Below are 10,141 nucleotides of genomic sequence, written 5' to 3'. Positions count from 1 at the left end.
TCAACCAAGCCATGTAATAAAAACCAATAAAATCGTGTGTGGGCTGTTGCCCCGCCCCAATCGTCCAGACTGCACTCTGGGGTTACTCGCACTGAGCGGAGTTTTACCGCTGTAGTGGACACGCACCGTGAGTCGCTCGCTGCGTGAGGAGAGTGCGTATATAGATCCACCGCCGGCCTACAAGGACACTTTCCTTCAGTGATTCTGCTTATTATCATCAGGTGTCTTCACTTATAGTCAATCATCACTCAATTAGCCTAATCACTTTATTATCTCAATACCTTTAACACTGCTTCAGAGTTGGTATTTAGTGCCATCTTTCAGGTTACCGGAAAATATTTGTTTGAATAAAAGAGTCTGTGAATGTGTCTCATTTCTTTCCCATCATGTATAAAGTATCATCAGCTTCTGCATTGTGACCGACAAGAGTTGATCATGATCACTGTCTGATTATTAAACATATATAGATTACAAAATGATAATGTGAACAATCAATCTTAAAGATCTGATTTGACCAAAAAAAAGCTGTTTTATGTGCAGAACCAAGTCTTTGAATCTGGTTTGTTATTTCTCTTTTGTCATCCCATTACCCTTATTCTGTCCATGGTTTTGTAACCTTTCTGGTCTATCACTAAAAGGCAAAAACAGCCAAAATAAAAGTTTCTGACAGAAGTCATTTTTACCTTTCCACAATACCAATGTCTGGAGTCCAAAACATATTTTTGGGGGCAACAAAAGTTTCAATTCCACAATATTCATTTTTATTCCACGCCATATCCCAAATTGGCCATTCCTGGAAAAGTTATAGTTATAGAGAAGGTCAGAGTGATTATAAGACAGACACTGTATGCTTGAAAATCCAAAAAAAAAAAAAAAAAACTCTGATCATGTGACAAAATCCTGTAAATGAAGTAAAACTTTGTGAAATAAGAATAAAATAGTTTTTTAAAATGCTTACTGTTAGCACTTTGACCTGTGTCGTGAGACTCTGGGCTTTTTCATCCTGTAGATAAAACGATGTGTTGAGAGATGATACTACAACTGCTTGACATCCCATAATGACTTAAATGAGAAGATAAATCATGCTGGACACATACCACATTTATGATGGAGGTCACATACATGTCCAAAAAAATTTTAGCAGGGTTGGTAGCGAAGACCGAGGCCCACCTGTTGAATATCAAGGGCCACATTCTGATATTCTGAGAGTCATTACTGCCCAATCTGAGGTGTTCAAAAAGATCCTTTTTAGCTTGAGCATATTCATCATCACTGCAGTTTTGAGCATCAGTCACTTGAGGATCAGTCACTTGAGCATCAGACACCCGCCCTGTGAATATGAGACATTCAGAAACACAGCAGAATATAATCTCCAAGCACACAGTGAAAGAGAATTTCATGTTTAAACATTCATTCTTCGACACACACAAAGACAAATAGACTATTGCTCTTAGGGGGTCGTCCAAATGTTCTTTTTGTACTTGCGACAAGTTTCAACTCCCTGGTTAAAAATATGAATTATTCTTTTCTACCCTTCTAGACTCACGAATTTGAGATTGGGAGAATAGAGGTGCCTTTTTTTTTAATTATTATTATTATTATTATTATTAATAATGGAAATGTTCACTCACATTATTCCATTGGAGAGTCAATCGTTTATTTGCATAATCAAATTACTTTGTATAGGTTGGACTACCCAGCTAACAATTTTTGGTTCCCATAACGTTAGTTTTTGGTACGCAGAACATTCTCAGAATGTTAGTTTATGGTTCCCAGAACGTTATTTTTTATGGTAACCACCCAGCAACGTTCTGGGAACGTTATTTTATTGTTACATAAAAATAAAACCAAAAAAGAACGTTCCCCTAACGTAAGTATTTGGTTCCCAAAAAAATAACCAAAAAATAACATTAGGGGAACGTTCTGTGTTAACTGGGTACTTGTTGTTGGTCATTTGAATGTGAATGTTGTTCATTTAGTGCAATAGTAAAATATGTTATTAAATGAAATATGATTAAGGAGGATAGGAGCAGGCTTCACTCAATTTTAATAATACACTTTTTAGAGTGCTGGCCTAAAAATATAATACATAAAAATAGGACAGAGTCCGCACTATGCATAGACGTTTTTTATTCGTTGCACAAACGCGTTTCGGCGTGTGCCTTCTTCAGTGTGCACACTGAAGAAGGCACACGCCGAAACGCGTTTGTGCAACGAATAAAAAACGTCTATGCATAGTGCGGCCTCTGTCCTATTTTTATGTATTAAATGAAATATGAAATTAATAAATATGCATATAATGTACAATGTAAAACATTGTCCTGCAAATTAATGGTAAAATAACACTGCTGCCAGTAATTTACTGTTAATTGTATCGAGTTAACTCATTTCATTTGCAGAAAACAGCTGCTTTAAATTGACCTACTGCCATTTACATGACATTTATTTACTAATATTTATAATGCTCTAATAATGTGAGTATAATATTACTGGGAACGTATTTAATTTGAGATCACTAAAAAATATATATTTTAAATAAGGAGATTTTCACTGGATCAGCAACTACACATTCACTAGCCTCGTTTCCATTACCCTTCAGATTGGGCAAACTGAAATTGAAAATACACTCAAATGAAACACATTAATTTAACAAAACTCAATTTTACAGGAAACTATCCATTTTTAACTTACAGTTTATTACTGTTAAAATACATTTTGTAGGTGTGTCTTTTTATCTTACACTGTTAATCCTTTCAACCCCACAGGAAAATCCTGTAGTGTCCACACTACAGAGAGTAAATTAGTGGACGATCTGTTCATTGTGTGTCACATGACAAATGAACCAAAGACTCGGAAGGTAAATATTTATGTTCAAACTTCTCTGGGATCTGCGTCCCATCCTCCAACAAGACGGTCTCCGTTACCCGGACAACGATCAGATAAGGTTTTATGGGTGTTAAAGAATGCAGGCCAAATGCAAGAGAGAGACCATGGAAAGACAGAAACAATCTGCTAAACAGACTCTCCTGCATTCATTTATTGATGAATTGACTAACATGAAATTAACATGCATTCCAGAACATTTTGAGAATGATTTACTGTTATGTGTTTTGTCTTTTAATAATTCTGTTGATACTATGATCTCTTTGACACTATGTAGTTATTACAGGACCAACGGTCAATGTAACCCACTTATACCATGTTTGGTCTCGATAAATTGGTACTCTGAAGATCGAAATGATTGTGTACATGATATGCCGATAGCTGTGCAACATATTATCTTTCGTAGTTGTGTCATCAAACACCAATTCAGCATGCCAGCCCAAGTGAGCACTCTTAAGGCAAAGGCTTGTAAATCCTGGTGACAGAGGAAACTCCCGCCAGAAAATTCTACCCTTCTCATTGGGTGAACCAGCCTGCATAGGGCTGTCCTTTGTCAAGCTTTAAAAAGGCCTTTTCACTAGATCAGCCCACTTTTTGTGTTTGTGCTGCTGGCCTCCACTGTACTCCTAGCATTGGGGGCCCCTCCCCCACCACTGGGGCCCATGGCCCTGGATCCAGCAGGCCAGAGCACTGCCTGCCATGCTTTCACGCTCCCCAGAGGGAGATAGACTGCCTCTTCTTCAATACAGAAAAACTGCAACTTTACCATCATTGAATTGGCAACGATCAACTCCTGGCCTTCCTGGCACTTCAGGAGGCCGCACCAGCCAGCGTGCACTCAGCAGGCCAGGACAGCAGGCTTCGACTCACCACAGCCATGTGCTCGTAGCCACCATGCAAGCTCCGACCCACAACAGCTTCGAAACCACAAGATGGCAACTTGCACCATGACTTTTGACCCTCACGGACCCACCAACGGACTCATTTTTCAACCACTTCGAGAATTGTCCACGATTTGCAACTGACCATGCAAGTATTTAATGAGGTGCTATGAAATAAGCTGATGGTTCTTTTTTTTTTTTTTTTTCATACTGAAATAGATCGTATTCCATAGTTCTATTTCCTGTTTCCGGTTCCACATAACTCACCCCTTTACCTATGCATGTATGTATGTATGGATGTATGAATGTATTTATGTTTGTTTAGTGTTAGTTATGTTTGTGAGTTAGTCAATAAAACTTGTGCACAATTATGAATTTGGTTTCTGATCCTCTGTTTGCATACAAAGTCCCTTTTACGATTTTGATCTTGCTACATGCTAATTGCTGTACATAAGGAATAATTATTTTTCAGCGACCATGAACAATACATTTTCCTTAGAATAAATGAATAATCAAAGAGTTCGTTGGAACTGATTAACTGATTGTAATATTAATTTGGCTTACCTCAAAGTTAATCTAATTAACTGACCCAAATATTAATAATTTATCATAATTGGTATGGATTATTATTAATATTTCCCCTTTGAGCTAATATTGTTACATTTAAAGCCACTTAAATGAACGAAATGACTCAAAGATTTGTTCATTTTGTTGACTTAGATCGATCAGAAAAGTCAATAAAATGATACGAACTTCCCATCACTGGAGTATATGTAATATTGAATTGACATTGAGCAGCTGGCATCATCTGATTACATTATCTCTTTCTTTTCTTGCTATAACTAACAGTTACAGCAGTCAGAGAAAATCTAACATTATAACATCAAGAGTCAAACTGCCCAACTAAAGCAACACTGATCACCATATTGGTGACATCAAACCAAACTATTATTTTCAATAAATCATCAACATCTAAACCTCTGTTAATCTCAATAAGGACACATATGACAGAAGTAAATCTGGTTAGTAAGTGAAGCTGGTGATGTCAAATGTTTAGACCAGTGGCGTAACTTTGTTTTAAAAAGTGGGTGGGACGTTTTTTTGTTTTTTTTTACGGGGGGGGGGGGGGGGGGGGATTTATGAATGCTAAATCATAAATCGATGTATATACAATAACATTACGATGTCCAGCAATCGACTGGAAATAGTGCATGGGTTTAATTTGTCATTTAATGAGGTTTGATATATGTTGGTGTGGGTAAATCCGTTATAAAAACGTGCCTATTGAAATGGTCCAGTGGTAGAACTTTTTGCCAAGCGTGTCAGAGGTTGTGGGTTCTAATCCGCACTCGTATAGTTTTTTTTTCTTCTTTTTCTCATTAAAACCGATTATGTTTATCAGTGGTTGTATATCAGGCAAGCATACGTTTGTATGCATTTTGTTTTGTAATTTCACCGGAACGAATAGAGAGTCTCCATAACGGATTGAAGCGCGCGTCCGAGTGAAGACTGTAGATTTTTTTTTTTTAAGAAATATGCTAAATACAATTTATATTTAATGGTAATTAATATATGTTTATTTACACTTTTAAGAAATTAGCTATACACAGCAAGAACATGGCAAAAATATTAAACTTTTAGTGGGTTTAAAATATATACTTTATAAATGTGTAGGCCTACTGCAATATATTTAAAATATTTATGTATTTATAATTTTTATTTTTTCAAAAGTACGATATTTTGAAAAACATTTTTTACATTCACAATGTACTAACTTATAATGAATTATAAACATTTGTCAACTATTATCAAGCATTGCAATAAGCATACTTAAAATGAATATGTTGTTCACGTTTAGAGCATGCGCATAACCTTGCGCGCTATATACAATAATAATAGGCAGTAGCTTCTTTTTTTACCAATAACTTTATTGAACAATCTAAACAACTATAAATGGCTTGGTACAAAATATGAATTGTCTTAATAAGACAACAGTAAAATAAAGAAATAAAGTAAAAGTACATTAAAGTAAATAATAAAGAAAGAAATAAAAGGCTCGGTAACTTCTGCAGCACGAACACAAGCATGTAGTCCGCAGTTGTTGTTGCTGTTACGTGACGTAATGATGCCTGGGTAGGGTCGACATCATCGTTTCATAAAATATCCGGCTGGCTTTGGCTGTACACGCGAAAACGCAAGGGTGTCGGTTTCAAATCTATCCACTCTGGGACCCGGTTTAAAAAAAAATAGCGGTTTCAGGCTCCCAAAACACCGGATCCGTCTGGACAAAATAATTTTTTTATTTTATTTTTTAAATGAAGATACTGCCCTCAGAAGTGACTATAGAGGCTATAAATAAACGTGAAACAGGGTTACGATGAGGCAAGGATGAAGCAGAGAGAGAATCCATATGCAAGCACTAATTTAATAAAACAAACAGGAAATCCAGACAAACAACAGAACACGAAACTCAGGACAGGAACATGGAAACAGCTACAACGACCGACAAACAACAACTGAAGCACAGAGGTTTAAATACAAATGCAAACAAGCTAAACAAGATAACAAGGGGGCGTGGTAAATTAGAAACACCTGGGAAGACTAATAAACAAGAAAAAACTACAAAGGACTACAAAACATGACACAGAACAGGAAATAACAAGTCCACACAAGACAAGGGGAACACAAGACAGGAATCATGACAGAGCCCCCCCTTTAAGGAGCGGATTCCAGACCGTGGAATGGAAGAGGACCTAGAGACTGTGGCAAGACGGGAGGCCAGGGCGGACCAGGCAGTGCAGGCAACCAGAGCGGAGCAGGCAGTGCAGGCGACCAGGGCGAAGCAGGCAGTGCAGGCGACCAGGGCCGAGCAGGCAGTGCAGGCGACCAGGGCCAAGCAGGCAGTGCAGGCGACCAGGGCCAAGCAGGCAGTGCAGGCGACCAGGGCCGAGCAGGCAGTGCAGGCGACCAGGGCCGAGCAGGCAGTGCAGGCGACCAGGGCCGAGCAGGCAGTGCAGGCGACCAGGGCCAAGCAGGCAGTGCAGGCGACCAGGGCCGAGCAGGCGACCAGGGCGGAGACGACCCTTCAGGCGGCCAGGGCGGAGACGACCCTTCATGCGGCCAGGGCGGAGACGACCCTTCATGCGGCCAGGGCGGAGACGACCCTTCATGCGGCCAGGGCGGAGACGACCCTTCATGCGGCCAGGGCGGAGACGACCCTTCAGGCGGCCAGGGCGGAGACGACCCTTCAGGCGGCCAGGGCCGAGCAGGCAGTGCAGGCGACCAGGGCCGAGCAGGCGACCAGGGCGGAGACGACCCTTCAGGCGACCAGGGCCGAGCAGGCAGTGCAGGCGACCAGGGCCGAGCAGGCGACCAGGGCGGAGACGACCCTTCAGGCGGCCAGGGCGGAGACGACCCTTCATGCGGCCAGGGCGGAGACGACCCTTCATGCGGCCAGGGCGGAGACGAACCTTCATGCGGCCAGGGCGGAGACGACCCTTCAGGCGGCCAGGGCGGAGACGACCCTTCAGGCGGCCAGGGCGGAGACGACCCTTCAGGCGGCCAGGGCACAGGAACAGACACCGGCTCAGGGACAGGAACAGACACTGGCTCAGGGACAGGAACAGACACCGGCTCGGCGGCGGCCATCTTGTCTGGAGACACTGGACCAGACACAGGCTCAGGAACAGGAACACACACAGGCTCGGCGGTGGCCATCTTGTCTGGAGACACTGGCTTGATGGCGGCCATCTTGTCTGGAGACACTGGAAAAGACACAGGTTCAGGAACAGGAACACACACCGGCTCGGCGGCCATCTTGTCCGGAGACACTGGCTCGGTGGCGGCCATCTTGTCTGGGGACACTGGAACAGACACTGGAACAGACACTGGCTCAGCGGCGGCCATCTTGTCTGGGGACACTGGAACAGACACAGGCTCGGCGATAGCCATCTTGTCCGAAGACACTGGCTCGGTGGCGGCCATCTTGTCTGGAGACACTGGAACAGACAAGACGTGAAGAGTCTCTGGATCGGCAGACGTGACGTGAACAGTCTGTGGATCGGCAGAAGTGTAGTGAAGAGACTCAAGCTTTGCAGGCATGGCGCGAAGAGACTCCGGCTTTGCAGGCATGACGCGAAGAGACTCAGGCTTTGCAGGCATGACGCGAAGAGACTCAAGCTTTGCAGGCATGGCGCGAAGAGACTCCGGCTTTGCAGGCATGACGCGAAGAGACTCAGGCTTTGCAGGCATGACGCGAAGAGACTCAGGCTTTGCAGGCATGACGCGAAGAGACTCAGGCTTTGCAGGCATGACGCGAAGAGACTCAGGCTTTGCAGGCATGACGCGAAGAGACTCAGGCTTTGCAGGCATGACGCGAAGAGACTCAGGCTTTGCAGGCATGACGCGAAGAGACTCAGGCTTTGCAGGCATGACGCGAAGAGACTCAGGCTTTGCAGGCATGACGCGAAGAGACTCAGGCTTTGCAGGCATGACGCGAAGAAGCTCCGGCTCGGCAGATATGGCGGCAGGCATCCTGGGGATAAGAATCAGGCGTGGCTGCCTTCTTGGCTGGAGATACTCAGGCGTCATGGCGGCGGCCATCCTGGGAATCAGAATCAGGCGTGGCCGCCTACTTGGCTGGAGATTCCCCCTTAATGCTGCTGGATTCATCTTTGGTCGGTCGTTCTGTTACGATGAGGCAAGGATGAAGCAGAGAGAGAATCCATACGCAAGCACTAATTTAATAAAACAAACTGGAAATCCAGACAAACAACAGAACACGGAACTCAGGACAGAAACATGGAAACAGCTACAACGACCGACAAACAACAACTGAAGCACAGAGGTTTAAATACAAATGCAAACAAGCTAAACAAGATAACAAGGGGGCGTGGTAAATAAGAAACACCTGGGAAGACTAATAAACAAGAAAAACTACAAAGGACTACAAAACATGGCACAGAACAGGAAATAACAAGTCCACACAAGACAAGGGGAACACAAGACAGGAATCATGACAAACAGGTGGGCCTTCAGATTATCACTTTGGGATCGAGAAAATGCACAATGGGAATGAGAACAGGGCCTGAAAGGGCACCCCCCTCCCTTTTTTTATGTCAAGATTATTTAGTAAGCCTACATAAAAGGAAGAAATGGTCACATTTTCATGACAAATTCAGTTACACAAATAATAGTCTCAAAAGCTTTAGATTTATTTACAATTAATAACAACCATAATTCAGCTGTAATCACAGAAATACATTACATTTTAAAATATATTCAAATAGAAAACAGTTATTTTAAATTGTAAAAATTATTTCACAATATTACTGTTTTTGCTGTATTTTGGATCAAATAAATGAAGCCTTGGAATGAATTAAATCATGAATTACATTCTGCATGATAAAATATAAAGATTTCACAGTGATCTTCTCTAATGTTTTTTTTTAGTTACTACTACAACATTATTGTAGCTACATTTTATACATGTGAGGACGAGCGGAGAGTAGCCTATAGAATACTGTAGATTAAATTTTTTTTAGCTAGATAGCGAATACATGCATATTAACAGCCTTGAATTAACCACAATTTAATATTATTACCATAACATGATTAGCCTAAATGTTAATAAATTAAGTGTATCAGCAATCATAAATCAAAGAAGAAATTTCTTAGAAATATATGTTACCTAGGTGACGAGGATCACTTGTCGCTTTGTGTAAGTTCCAGTATGAAACAGCGCGGGGGCGCGCCTGTTATTTTTTTCCGATGGTAAAAACAAATTATATGTTGTTGTATTAGTTTTTGACCAGCGAATGTGTGCAAATGTGCTTTTTTTTTTGTCCATCATTAAAACGGCGCCGGCGCCTGCCGGCATCACATTACATTTTCATCATTACAAATAGTTTGTTGTAGCTAAGCGGGGCGCTCAGTTTTTCCTGTTGTAAAATACATTTGGCCAAAATCGCATTTTATAAAAGATGAAATGCTACTGTATGCATAGGCTGTTTAAGTGTAGGCTATGTATTGACTATGACTGGATGGCAAATGCTAGCCTAGACCTCTCTCTCAGGTGACGTCACACATGTCAGTGAGTCAGACATCAAATAAATAAAATATGAGCCTTTATAGACATAGTGTTTAGTGGTAGGCCTACTTATTCAAACAACAAGATATTTATTTACCCTTCGCAAAACTTCGTTCAGCTGCGGTCTACTGTGCGGCTGCTGTGGAACTTCAGTTGATTCAGTGAATATAGAGGGGGCGGAGTTATCAGCTTACTGACAGCTTGAGGATCGAATAAGATTTACACAAGCTCGTTTTAAGAACTTTCATTGGCTAAATATTTGTTAAACAGACAGACAGACGTAAAGGGT

The 10,141-nt window shown here is 41.7% G+C and overlaps 1 long non-coding RNA gene across 1 annotated transcript; it reads right to left on the bottom strand.

The window, feature by feature from the left end:
- Window positions 1-628: 628 nt before the first annotated feature.
- Window positions 629-1,186, bottom strand: LOC311293887. Its single transcript, XR_014627972.1, has 3 exons — window positions 1,098-1,186; window positions 959-1,003; window positions 629-793 (listed from the first exon to the last, which is right to left on the bottom strand). It is a non-coding gene; the product is annotated as an uncharacterized lncRNA (long non-coding RNA).
- Window positions 1,187-10,141: the final 8,955 nt, after the last annotated feature.

This window comes from Rutilus rutilus, assembly GCF_951802725.1.
Source record: "Rutilus rutilus genome assembly, chromosome: 1".
Taxonomy (NCBI): domain Eukaryota; kingdom Metazoa; phylum Chordata; class Actinopteri; order Cypriniformes; family Leuciscidae; genus Rutilus; species Rutilus rutilus.
The sequence above is the reverse complement of the archived record's forward strand: the minus strand, read 5'-3'. Positions and strand labels throughout refer to the sequence as shown.